An 11,055-nucleotide genomic window follows, 5' to 3' on the forward strand; every position below is an offset into this window, starting at 1 on the left:
GAAGGGGCAAGCCGAAACAAAACCTTACCACCGGGGACAACCCAAGGCCCCACCCACATCTCAAGGGAAACCCCAGACGCCTTCTCACCCCACCACACCAGTCTCCACCAACCAACATCGCCCCGGTGATACCTTAGCAGGGCGATGTTTTAAATGTAATGAACTGGGACATATAAAGGCTCACTGCCCCAAGAACCCTAACCGATTACAGTTCATTACACCCCAATCACACCAAAGATCCCCAAACCCAGATGCCTCTCTCATACCCTCGGAGCGAAGGGAAACCTTGAGAGTGGGCGGAAAGAAGGTTACCGCCTGGAGGGACACTGGGGCTCAAGTGTCAACTATCCACCAATCCCTAGTGGACCCCAAACTCATCAACCCAGAGGCTACAGTGACAATTCAACCCTTCGTGTCACAATCTGTAACCTTGCCTACAGCCACGTTGCATGTCCAGTACAAGGGCTGGTCAGGAATGTGGACTTTTGCAGTCTATGACAATTATCCCATTCCCATGCTGCTGGGGGAAGATTTGGCCAACCATGTGAAGGTAGCCAAGAGGGTGGGAATAGTCACCCGCAGCCAGGCTAAGCAAGCTTTCACCCCCATCCCTGTTCCTGAGCCGTCCACCAGGGCCCCGTCTGTGTTACCGGAGACCCAGACAAAGGTGGTGGAACTGGATCCTCTGCCAACGACTGCAACAGCCGTAGTGGATCCAATCCCAGAGACCCAGCCAAAGCCAGTCCCAGAACCGGAACTGGCAACGCAACCAGCACCAGAACCATTGCCAGCCCTGAGTCCAGCCCTTGCAAACCCGTCTACAACTCCAACGCCAGAGGGCACCAGCGAGCCTGAACTGGCAGAAGCAGCAGATAACCCTACCCAAGAGGCTCAGCCAGAGCCTGAGTTACCACATAGTGCACCAGCGGACAGCGGTTCACAGTCAATGGAAACAGCCCCAGCACCTGCATCGCTTCCAGAGGGACCAAGCCCCAGTCCACAGTCCAAGGAGGAACTGATGTCTCCAGCATCAAGGGAACAGTTCCAGGCCGAGCAGGAAGCAGATGACAGCCTTCAGAAAGCTTGGGTGGCGGCGCGGAGCACCCCACCGCCTCTCAGCTCTTCTAACCGATCCCGGTTTGTTGTAGAACAAGGACTTTTATACAAGGAGACTCTTTCTGGTGGGCACCAGGAAGACTGGCATCCTCAAAGACAGTTGGTAGTTCCCACTAAGTATCGGGTAAAGCTCTTGAGCTTAGCCCATGATCATCCCAGTGGCCATTCTGGGGTGAACAGAACCAAGGACCGGTTGGGGAAGTCCTTCCACTGGGAGGGAATGGGCAAGGACGTTGCTAATTATGTCCGGTCTTGTGAGGTGTGCCAACGAGTGGGAAAACCCCAAGACCAGGTTAAAGCCCCTCTCCAGCCACTACCCATAATTGAGGTCCCATTTCAGCGCGTAGCTGTGGATATTCTGGGTCCTTTCCCAAAGAAGACACCCAGAGGAAAGCAGTACGTACTGACTTTCATGGATTTTGCTACCCGATGGCCGGAAGCAGTACCCTTAAGCAACACCAGGGCTAAAAGTGTGTGCCAGGCATTAACAGACATTTTTGCCAGGGTAGGTTGGCCCTCCGACATCCTTACAGATTCGGGAACTAACTTCCTGGCAGGAACCATGGAAAACCTGTGGGAAGCTCATGGGGTGAATCACTTGGTTGCCACCCCTTACCACCATGAAACCAATGGCCTGGTGGAGAGGTTTAATGGAACTTTGGGGGCCATGATACGTAAATTTGTAAATGAACACTCCAATGATTGGGACCTCGTGTTGCAGCAGTTGCTTTTTGCCTACAGGGCTGTACCACATCCCAGTTTAGGGTTTTCACCATTTGAACTTGTGTATGGCCGTGAGGTTAAGGGGCCATTACAGTTGGTGAAGCAGCAATGGGAGGGGTTTACGCCTTCTCCAGGAACAAACATTCTAGACTTTGTAAGCAACCTACAAAACACCCTCCGACATTCTTTGGCCCTTGCTAAAGAAAACCTAAAGGATGCTCAGGAAGAGCAAAAGGCCTGGTATGATAAACATTCCAGAGAACGGTCCTTCAAAGAAGGAGACCAAGTCATGGTCTTAAAGGCGCTCCAGGCCCATAAAATGGAAGCGTCGTGGGAAGGACCATTCACGGTCCAGGAGCGCCTAGGAGCTGTTAACTATCTCATAGCCTCCCCCACCTCCAACATAAAGCCTAAAGTATACCATGTTAATTCTCTTAAGCCCTTTTATTCCAGAGAATTAAACGTTTGCCAGTTTACAGCCCAGGAAACAGATGACGCGGAGTGGCCTGAAGGTGTCTACTACGAAGGAAAAAAGGATGGTGGCGTGGAAGAGGTGAACCTCTCCATGACCCTTGGACGTCTGCAGCGACAGCAGATCAAGGAGCTGTGCACAAGCTTTGCACCAATTTTCTCAGCCACTCCAGGATGGACCGAACGGGCATACCACTCCATTGACACAGGTAATGCTCACCCTATTAGAACCCCACCCTACCGGGAGTCACCTCATGCCAAAACTGCTATACAAAGGGAGATCCAGGACATGCTACAGATGGGTATAATCCGCCCCTCTAAGAGTGCATGGGCATCTCCAGTGGTTCTAGTTCCCAAACCAGATGGGGAAATACGCTTTTGCGTGGACTACCGTAAGCTAAATGCTGTAACTCGTCCTGACAACTATCCAATGCCACGCACAGATGAGCTATTGGAGAAATTGGGACATGCCCAATTCATCTCTACTTTAGACTTAACCAAGGGGTACTGGCAAGTACCACTAGATGAACCCGCTAAGGAAAGGTCAGCCTTCGTCACCCAGGCAGGGGTGTATGAATTCAATGTACTCCCTTTCGGGTTGCGAAATGCACCCGCCACCTTCCAAAGACTTGTAGATGGTCTCCTAGCGGGATTGGGAGAATCTGCAGTTGCCTACCTCGATGATGTGGCCATTTTTTCTGATTCATGGGCAGAGCACATGGAGCACCTGGAAAAAGTTTTCGAGCGCATCCAGCAGGCAGGACTAACTGTTAAGGCTAAAAAGTGTCAAATAGGCCAAAACAGAGTGACTTACCTGGGGCACCAGGTGGGTCAAGGAACTATAAATCCCATACAGGCCAAAGTGGATGCTATCCAAAAGTGGCCGGTTCCAAAGTCTAAGAAACAGGTCCAATCCTTCTTAGGCTTGGCTGGATATTATAGGCGATTTGTACCCCACTACAGCCAAATCGCCGCCCCGCTGACAGACCTAACCAGAAAGAACCAGCCAAATGCAGTTCAGTGGACTGATGAGTGTCAAAAGGCCTTTAACCAGCTTAAGGCAACACTCATGTCTGACCCTGTGCTAAGGGCCCCAGACTTTGACAAACTGTTCCTAGTAACCACAGATGCGTCCGAGCGAGGCGTGGGAGCAGTTTTAATGCAGGAAGGACCGGATCAAGAATTCCATCCTGTCGTCTTTCTCAGTAAAAAACTGTCTGAGAGGGAAAGCCATTGGTCAATCAGCGAAAAGGAATGCTACGCCATTGTGTACGCGCTGGAAAAGCTACGCCCATATGTTTGGGGACGGCGTTTCCAACTACAAACAGACCATGCTGCGCTACAGTGGCTTCATACCGCCAAGGGAAATAACAAAAAACTTCTTCGGTGGAGTTTAGCTCTCCAAGATTTTGATTTTGAAATACAACACATTTCGGGAGCTTCTAACAAAGTGGCTGATGCACTCTCCCGGGAAAGTTTCCCAGAGTTAACTGATTAACAATTGTTCTTGGAATGAAACATATTGTTAGTTTTTATATAATCAGTAGTATGTCTAAAGGTACATGTGTCTTATTAACTCTGTTTTCTCCTAGAACTCCAGGAAGAAATCACAGCCAGTGTGGAACCGAACATCCAACACTATCTGTGATTTGGGGGGCGTGTCATAACTATAAAGGGAAGGGTAATAGCTGTCCTGTGTACAGTACTATAAATCCCTCCTGGCCAGAGACTCCAAAATCCTTTTCCCTGTAAAGGGTTAAGAAGCTCAGGTAACCTGGCTGGCATCTGACCTAAAGGACCAATAAGGGGACAAGATACTTTCAAATCTTGGGGGGGGAAGGCTTTTGTTTGTGTTCTTTGTTTGGGAGTGTGTTCGTTCTCCGGGAATGAGAGGGACCAGACATCAATCCAGGTTCTCCACATCTTTCTAAACAAGCCTCTCCTATTTCAAACTTGTAAGTAAATAGCCAGGCAAGGCGTGTTAGTTTTCCTTTGTTTTCTCAACTTGTAAATGTACCTTTTACTAGAGTGTTTCTCTTTGTTTGCTGTACTTTGAACCTGAGACTAGAGGGGAGTCCTCTGAGCTCTTTAAGTTTGATTACCCTGTAAGGTTGATTTCCATACTGATTTTACAGAGATGATTTTTACCTTTTTCTTTAATTAAAAACCTTCTTTTTAAGAACCTGATTGATTTTTTCCTTGTTTTAGATCCAAAGGGGTTTTGGATCTTGATTCACCAGGAGTTGGTGGGAGGAAGGAGGGGAATGGTTAATTTCCCCTTGTTTTAAATCCAAGGGGTTGGATTTGTTTTCACCAGGGATTTGGTGAAGGTTTTTCAAGGTTTCCCAGGGAGGGAATCCATTGAAAATGGTGGCAGCCGAACCAGAGCTAAGCTGGTAATTAAGCTTAGAAGTTTTTATGCAGGCCCCTACATTTGTACCCTAAAGTTCAAAGTAGGGATCTCAGTCCTGACAAGCAGCGTAGTCACAGCCCAAGGCTGGGGTTCCTTTACTACTAAGGCACCAAACCAGCCAAACAGAGAGGGCTTCGGTTTTACCCCACTAGCTAACCACCGGAAGTCATATAAGCAATTCCCTCAGACACACCAGTATCACCACCAGTGCCACTCCTTATGGGGATGAATGATTATGAAAACCAATACCCCGGTAAAACAAAAAAGGTTCTCCCAATTCCATAGGGCCACTCCCCAGACCCAGGTCAATATATCAGTTAGCTCTTACCCACAAATCACGCTGTTGCCAATCCTTTAGAATCTAAAATCTAAAGGTTTATTCATAAAAAGAAAGAAATATAGATGAGAACTAAAATTGGTTAAATGGAATCAATTACATACAGTAATGGCAAAGTTCTTGGTTCAGGCTTGTAGCAGTGATGCAATAAACTGCAGGTTCAAATCAAGTCTCTGGAGTACATCCACAGCTTGGATGGGTCATTCAGTCCTTTATTCAGAGCTTCAGTTTGTAGCAAGAGGTAAGAAGCAGGATTGAAGACAAAATGGAGAAGATACAGCTGCTTTTTATAGTCTCTTGCCATGTGGCCTGTACTTCCTTTGTTCCAAACACAAGCTACCCAGCACATGGCTTGAAAGCCTTAGAGTCCTCTCCATAGGCATGCCCCTGCGGCCTTGCTGAGTCATAAGGGGTATCTGCCTTCTCTCAATGGGTCAGTTATATGGATCAGTCGTATAGCTGATGGTCCTTAATGGGCCATCAAGCAGGCCATTCAGTGCTGATGCCAGACTGTCTGGGGTGTCACCCAGAAGCATAGCACAGGTTTGAAATACAGACAGTATAGAGCCAATACTTATAACTTTAAATACAAAAATGATACATGCATACAGACAGCATAATCATAACCAGCAAATCATAACCTTTTTATAGACATCTTACTTGACCTCCTTTGTACAGGATTTGGTGCAACTATAGGACCTTGGTTGCAACAATGATCTATACATTCACAGTTCATGTCAATAACGTCACAACGGTCACATTGGGTCCGACCAATGGTCCATCCAGCCCAGTATGTCGTCTTCTGACAGTGGCCATTGGCAGGTTCTTCAGAGAGAATGAACAGAACAAGGCAATTATCAAGTGATCCGTCCTGTCATTCACTCCCAGCTTCTGGCTATGAGAGGTTTAAGGATACCCAGAGCATGGGGTTGCATCCAGGACCATCTTGGTTAATAGCCATTGATGGACATATCTTCCATGAACTTATCTCAATCTTTTCTGAACCCTGTTATAGTATTGCCCTTCATAACATTCCCTGGCAATGAGTTCCCCATAGGTTGACTGTGTGTTGTATGAAGTAGCACTTCCTAGTGTTTGTTTTAAAGGTGCTGCTTTCTGTGTTATGTAAAAGAGTAAATAACGCTTTGTTATTCACTTTCTCCACAGCATTCATCATTTTACAGACGTCTCTCCTATCCCTCTAGTCATTTCTTTTCCAAGCTGAACAGTGCCAGTCTTTTTAATCTCTCCTCATACAGAAGCTGTTCCATACCCCTAATAATGTTTGTTGTTCGTCTCTGTACATTTTCCAATTCTAATATATCTTTTTTGAGACAGGGCAACCAGAACTGTATGCCATATTCAAGATGTGGGCATACCACAGATTTATATAGTGGCATGATATTTACTTCTGTGCCATACCAGCATGCAATCCAGACCAATGGGGAACTGTGTCACCCTTGCCTTCAATCTGGGGTGCATTGCAATGCCTTACTGTTGTAGCTCCCAACCTGGACTGCTCACAAACAGCTTGCCAGCAAGCAGGTCACCCTAAGATATGTATGTGTTGTAGCCTGATCTATAGATTATGTATTAATTACATTGATTACTTAAGAATTCCCAGTTATCACTTTGAGGGTTGACAGGTTCTTGTCCCAAGATCAGGCCCAGCATTATTCAAACTATAATATAGTTGGGAATCCCAGTGTGCACAGTTGTAATACTCACACTTAGGAACTCTTCTATCTTTACAAATAGTTTATTAATACATTTAGCAAAGTGATAAACACCCCCCAACCCAGTAAGGTAGATCGAGATAATACAGAATGTACATCTGAACATCTATATACTCACACTATCCCTTGCAGAACAATGTTAGCCATCATCTTCCTCATCACCATCACCTTCCCCCGCATCACCAGTGACCTTCATTGGGGCACTTCTCTCTCTTCTATTGACCATGGGCTGGAATGCAACTTTTATATGATACGCTGATGCCACTATGTCTGTTGCATATTCAGTGGAGGTTTCTCCTCTCTTCCTTATTTGTATTTCCTCACCTTACTAATGTTGGAGTGTACTTCTCCTGTAGGCTAGTATATCAATGATCTCAACTTATTATCACTGATGTCAATTCGTTGCCACCTCACTCTCCAGTCATTTGGTACAGAAGCTGATTTAAATGATTGGTTACAGACAGGGCTGGCTCCAGGCACCAGCTTACCAAGCAGGTGCTTGGGGCGGCCACTTCGGAGAGAGACGGCACGTCCAGCTGTTCGGCAGCAATTCGGCGGACGGTCCCTCACGCCTGCTGGGAGCGAAGGACCTCCCACCGAATTGCCGCCGCCGCAGATCACGATCGCGGCTTTTTTTGTTTTTTTGTTTTTGTTTGGCTGCTTGGGGCAGCCAAAACCCTGGAACCGGCCCTGGTTACAGACTAACTACAGTTAGTAGTTCTGCAATTTCACATTTAAGTTCCTTCAGAACTCTTGGGCAAATACCATCTTGTCCTGGTGACTTATTACTGTTTAGTTTTATCAAATTGTTCCAAAACCTCCTCTAATGACACCTTAATCTGGGACAGTTCCTCAGATTTGTCACCTAAAAAGAATGGCTCAGGTTTGGGAATCTCCCTCACATCCTCAACTGTGAAGACCAATGCAAAGAATTCATTTAGTTTCTCTGCCATGGCCTTATCGTCCTTGAGTGCTCCTTTAACATCTCGATCATCCAGTAGCCCCACTGGTTGTTTAGCAGGCTTCCTGCTTCTGATGTACTTAAAAAAACTTTTGCTATTACTTTTTGAGTCTTTGGCTAGCTGTTCTTCAAATTCTTTTTTGGCCTTCCTAAGTGTATTTTTACACTTCATTTGCCAGTGTTTATGCTCCTTTCTATTTTCCTCACTAAGATTTAACTTCCACTTTTTAAAGGATGCCTTTTTGCCTCCCACTGCTTCTTTTACTTTGTTGTTTAGCTACGGTGGCACTTTTTTGGTTCTCTTACTATGTTTTTTAATTTGGGGTATACATTTAAGTTGAGCCTCTATTATGGTGTCTTTAAAAAGTTTCCATGCAGCTTGCAGGGATTTCACTTTTGGCGCTGTATCTTTTAATTTCTGTTTCACTAACTTCCTCATTTTTGTGTAGTTCCCCTTTCTGAAATTAAATGCTACAGTGTTGGGCCACTGTGGTGTTTTCCCCGTCCCAGGGATGTTAAATTTAATTATATTATGGTCACTATTACCAAGTGGTCCAGCTATATTCATCTCTTGGACAAGATCTTGTGCTCCACTTAGGACTAAATCAAGAATTGCCTCTCCTCTTGTGGGTTCCAGGACTAGCTGCTCCAGGAAGCAGTCATTTAAGGTGTCAAGAAACTTTATCTCTGCATCCCATCCTGAGGTGACATGTACCCAATTAATATGGGGATAACTGAAATCCCCCATTATTATTATTGCGTTTTTTATTTTAATAGCCTCTCTAATCTTCCTGAGCATTCCACAGTTACTATCACTATCCTGGTCAGGTGGTCAGTAATATATCCCTACTGCTATATTCTTATTATTAAAGCATGGAATTACTATCCATAGAGATTCTGTGGTACAGTTTAGTTCATTTAAGATTTTCATTTGATTCTACGCTTTCTTTCACATATAGTGCCACTCCCCCACCAGCACGACCTGTTCTGTCCGTCTGATATATTTTGTACCCTGGATGCATTGGTGTTCTTCCTGAAAACACCATCCTGGCCACCATGGATGTAGAAGCACTTTACACCAATATTCCACATGAGGATGGACTACAAGCTGTCAGGAACAGTATCCCTGATGAGGCCACAGCAAGCCTGGTGGCTGAGCTTTGTGACTTTGTCCTCACCCACAACCACTTCAGATTTGGGGACAACTTATACCTTCAAGTTAGTGGCACTGCTATGGGTACCCGCATGGCCCCACAGTATGCCAACATTTTTATGGCTGACTTAGAACAAAGCTTCCTCAGCTCTCGTCCCCAAGTGCCCCTCCTCTACTTGCGCTACATTGATGACATCTTCATCATATGGACCCACGGAAAGGAGGCCCTTGAAGAATTCCACCTGGACTTCAACAATTTCCACCCCACCATCAACCTCAGCCTGGACCAGTCCACACAAGAGATCCACTTCCTGGACACTACAGTGCAAATAAGTGATGGTCACATAAACACCACCCTATACCGGAAACCTACTGACCATTATACGTACCTACATGCCTCCAGCTTCCATCCAAGACACATCACCATTGTCTACAGCCAAGCCCTAAGATACAACCGAATTTGCTCCATCCCCTCAAACAGAGACAAACACCTACAAGATCTTTATCAAGCATTCGTAAAACTACAATACCCACCTGGGGAAGTGAGGAAACAGATTGACAGAGCAAGACGCGTACCCAGAAATCACCTACTACAGGACAGGCCCAACAAGGACAATAACAGAACACCACTGGCCATCACATACAGCCCCCAGTTAAAACCTCTCCAGCGCATTATCCACGATCTACAACCTATCCTGGAAAATGATCCCTCACTCTCACAGACCTTGGGAGGCAGGCCAGTCCTCGCTTACAGACAACCCCCCAACCTGATGCAAATACTCACCAGCAACTACACACCACACCACAGAAACACCAACCCAGGAACCAATCCCTGTAGCAAACCTCGTTGTCTACTTTGGCGACACCATCAAAGGACCCAACCACATCAGCCACACCATCAAGGGCTCATTCACCTGCACATCCACTAATGTTATATATGCCATCATGTGCCAGCAATGCCCCTCTACCATGTACATTGTCCAAACCAGACAGTCCCTCCGCAAAAGAATAAATGGACACAAATCGGACATCAGGAATGGTAACATACATAAGCCAGTAAGTGAACACTTCAATCTCCCTGGTCATTCAATTACAGATTTAAAAGTCACTATCATTGAACAAAAAAACTTCAGAAACAGACTTCAAAGAGAAACAGCAGAACTAAAATTCATTTGCAAATTCAACACCATTAATCTGGGCTTGAATAGGGACTGGGAGTGGCTGGCTCATTACAGAAGCAGCTTTTCCTCTCCTGGAATTGACATCTCCTCATCTATTATTGGAGTGGACTACATCCACCCTGATTGAATTGGCCCTCTCAACACTGGTTCTCCACTTGCGAAGTAACTCCCTGCTCTCCATGTGTCAGTATATAATGCCTGCATCTGTAACTTTCACTCTATGCATCCGAAGAAGTGAGATTTTCACCCATGAAAGCTTATGTCCAAATAAATCTGTTAGTCTTTAAGGTGCCACCAGACTCCTTGTTGTTTTTGTAGATACAGACTAACACGGCTACCCCCTGATACTTGTGTCCCACTGATTATCCTCATTCCACCAAGTTTCTGTTATGCCTATTATATCAATATCCTCATTTAATACAAGGCACTCTGTTATCCCCGCAAAATTCTCTGTTACACACACTCTAGGGCACCCACCCCTACCCCGTTCCTAGGGCTCAGGCGTAACCTTACACTCTGTGGGTTTGCGGGCTCTTTTACCAGTGAAAGAGCCTTACACAGTAATATCCTACATAACCTCTATTTATTAATAATCACCAAAACAGAATGCACATGCTACATATGCAATGTTCACCACTCCCAATAAGACAGATGAACTCTTCTTGATGGCCAGTCAGGATCAGGTCATCTGGGGACTCCAGTTTCTACACAGTGTCATTGGCAGAGTCAGTGGCGGATTAATGATTTTGCCGCCCCTAGGCCCTGAAATAATTGCCGTCCCCGGCCCCATATGAACTTGTTTTAGTTTTTTTACAGATTCGTTTGAACTAAAATGAATCTATCATTAAAATAATTGAACATTTACAAGTTTTATTATAAATAAAATTACAAGAACAACGGACCCATGCTTGAACGCGCGGCTGTATAGCGCAATTTCGCTTATAGAACAGGACCACGCATGGAT

This window comes from Malaclemys terrapin, chromosome 12 (assembly GCF_027887155.1).
Source record: "Malaclemys terrapin pileata isolate rMalTer1 chromosome 12, rMalTer1.hap1, whole genome shotgun sequence".
In the NCBI taxonomy this organism is placed as follows: domain Eukaryota; kingdom Metazoa; phylum Chordata; order Testudines; family Emydidae; genus Malaclemys; species Malaclemys terrapin.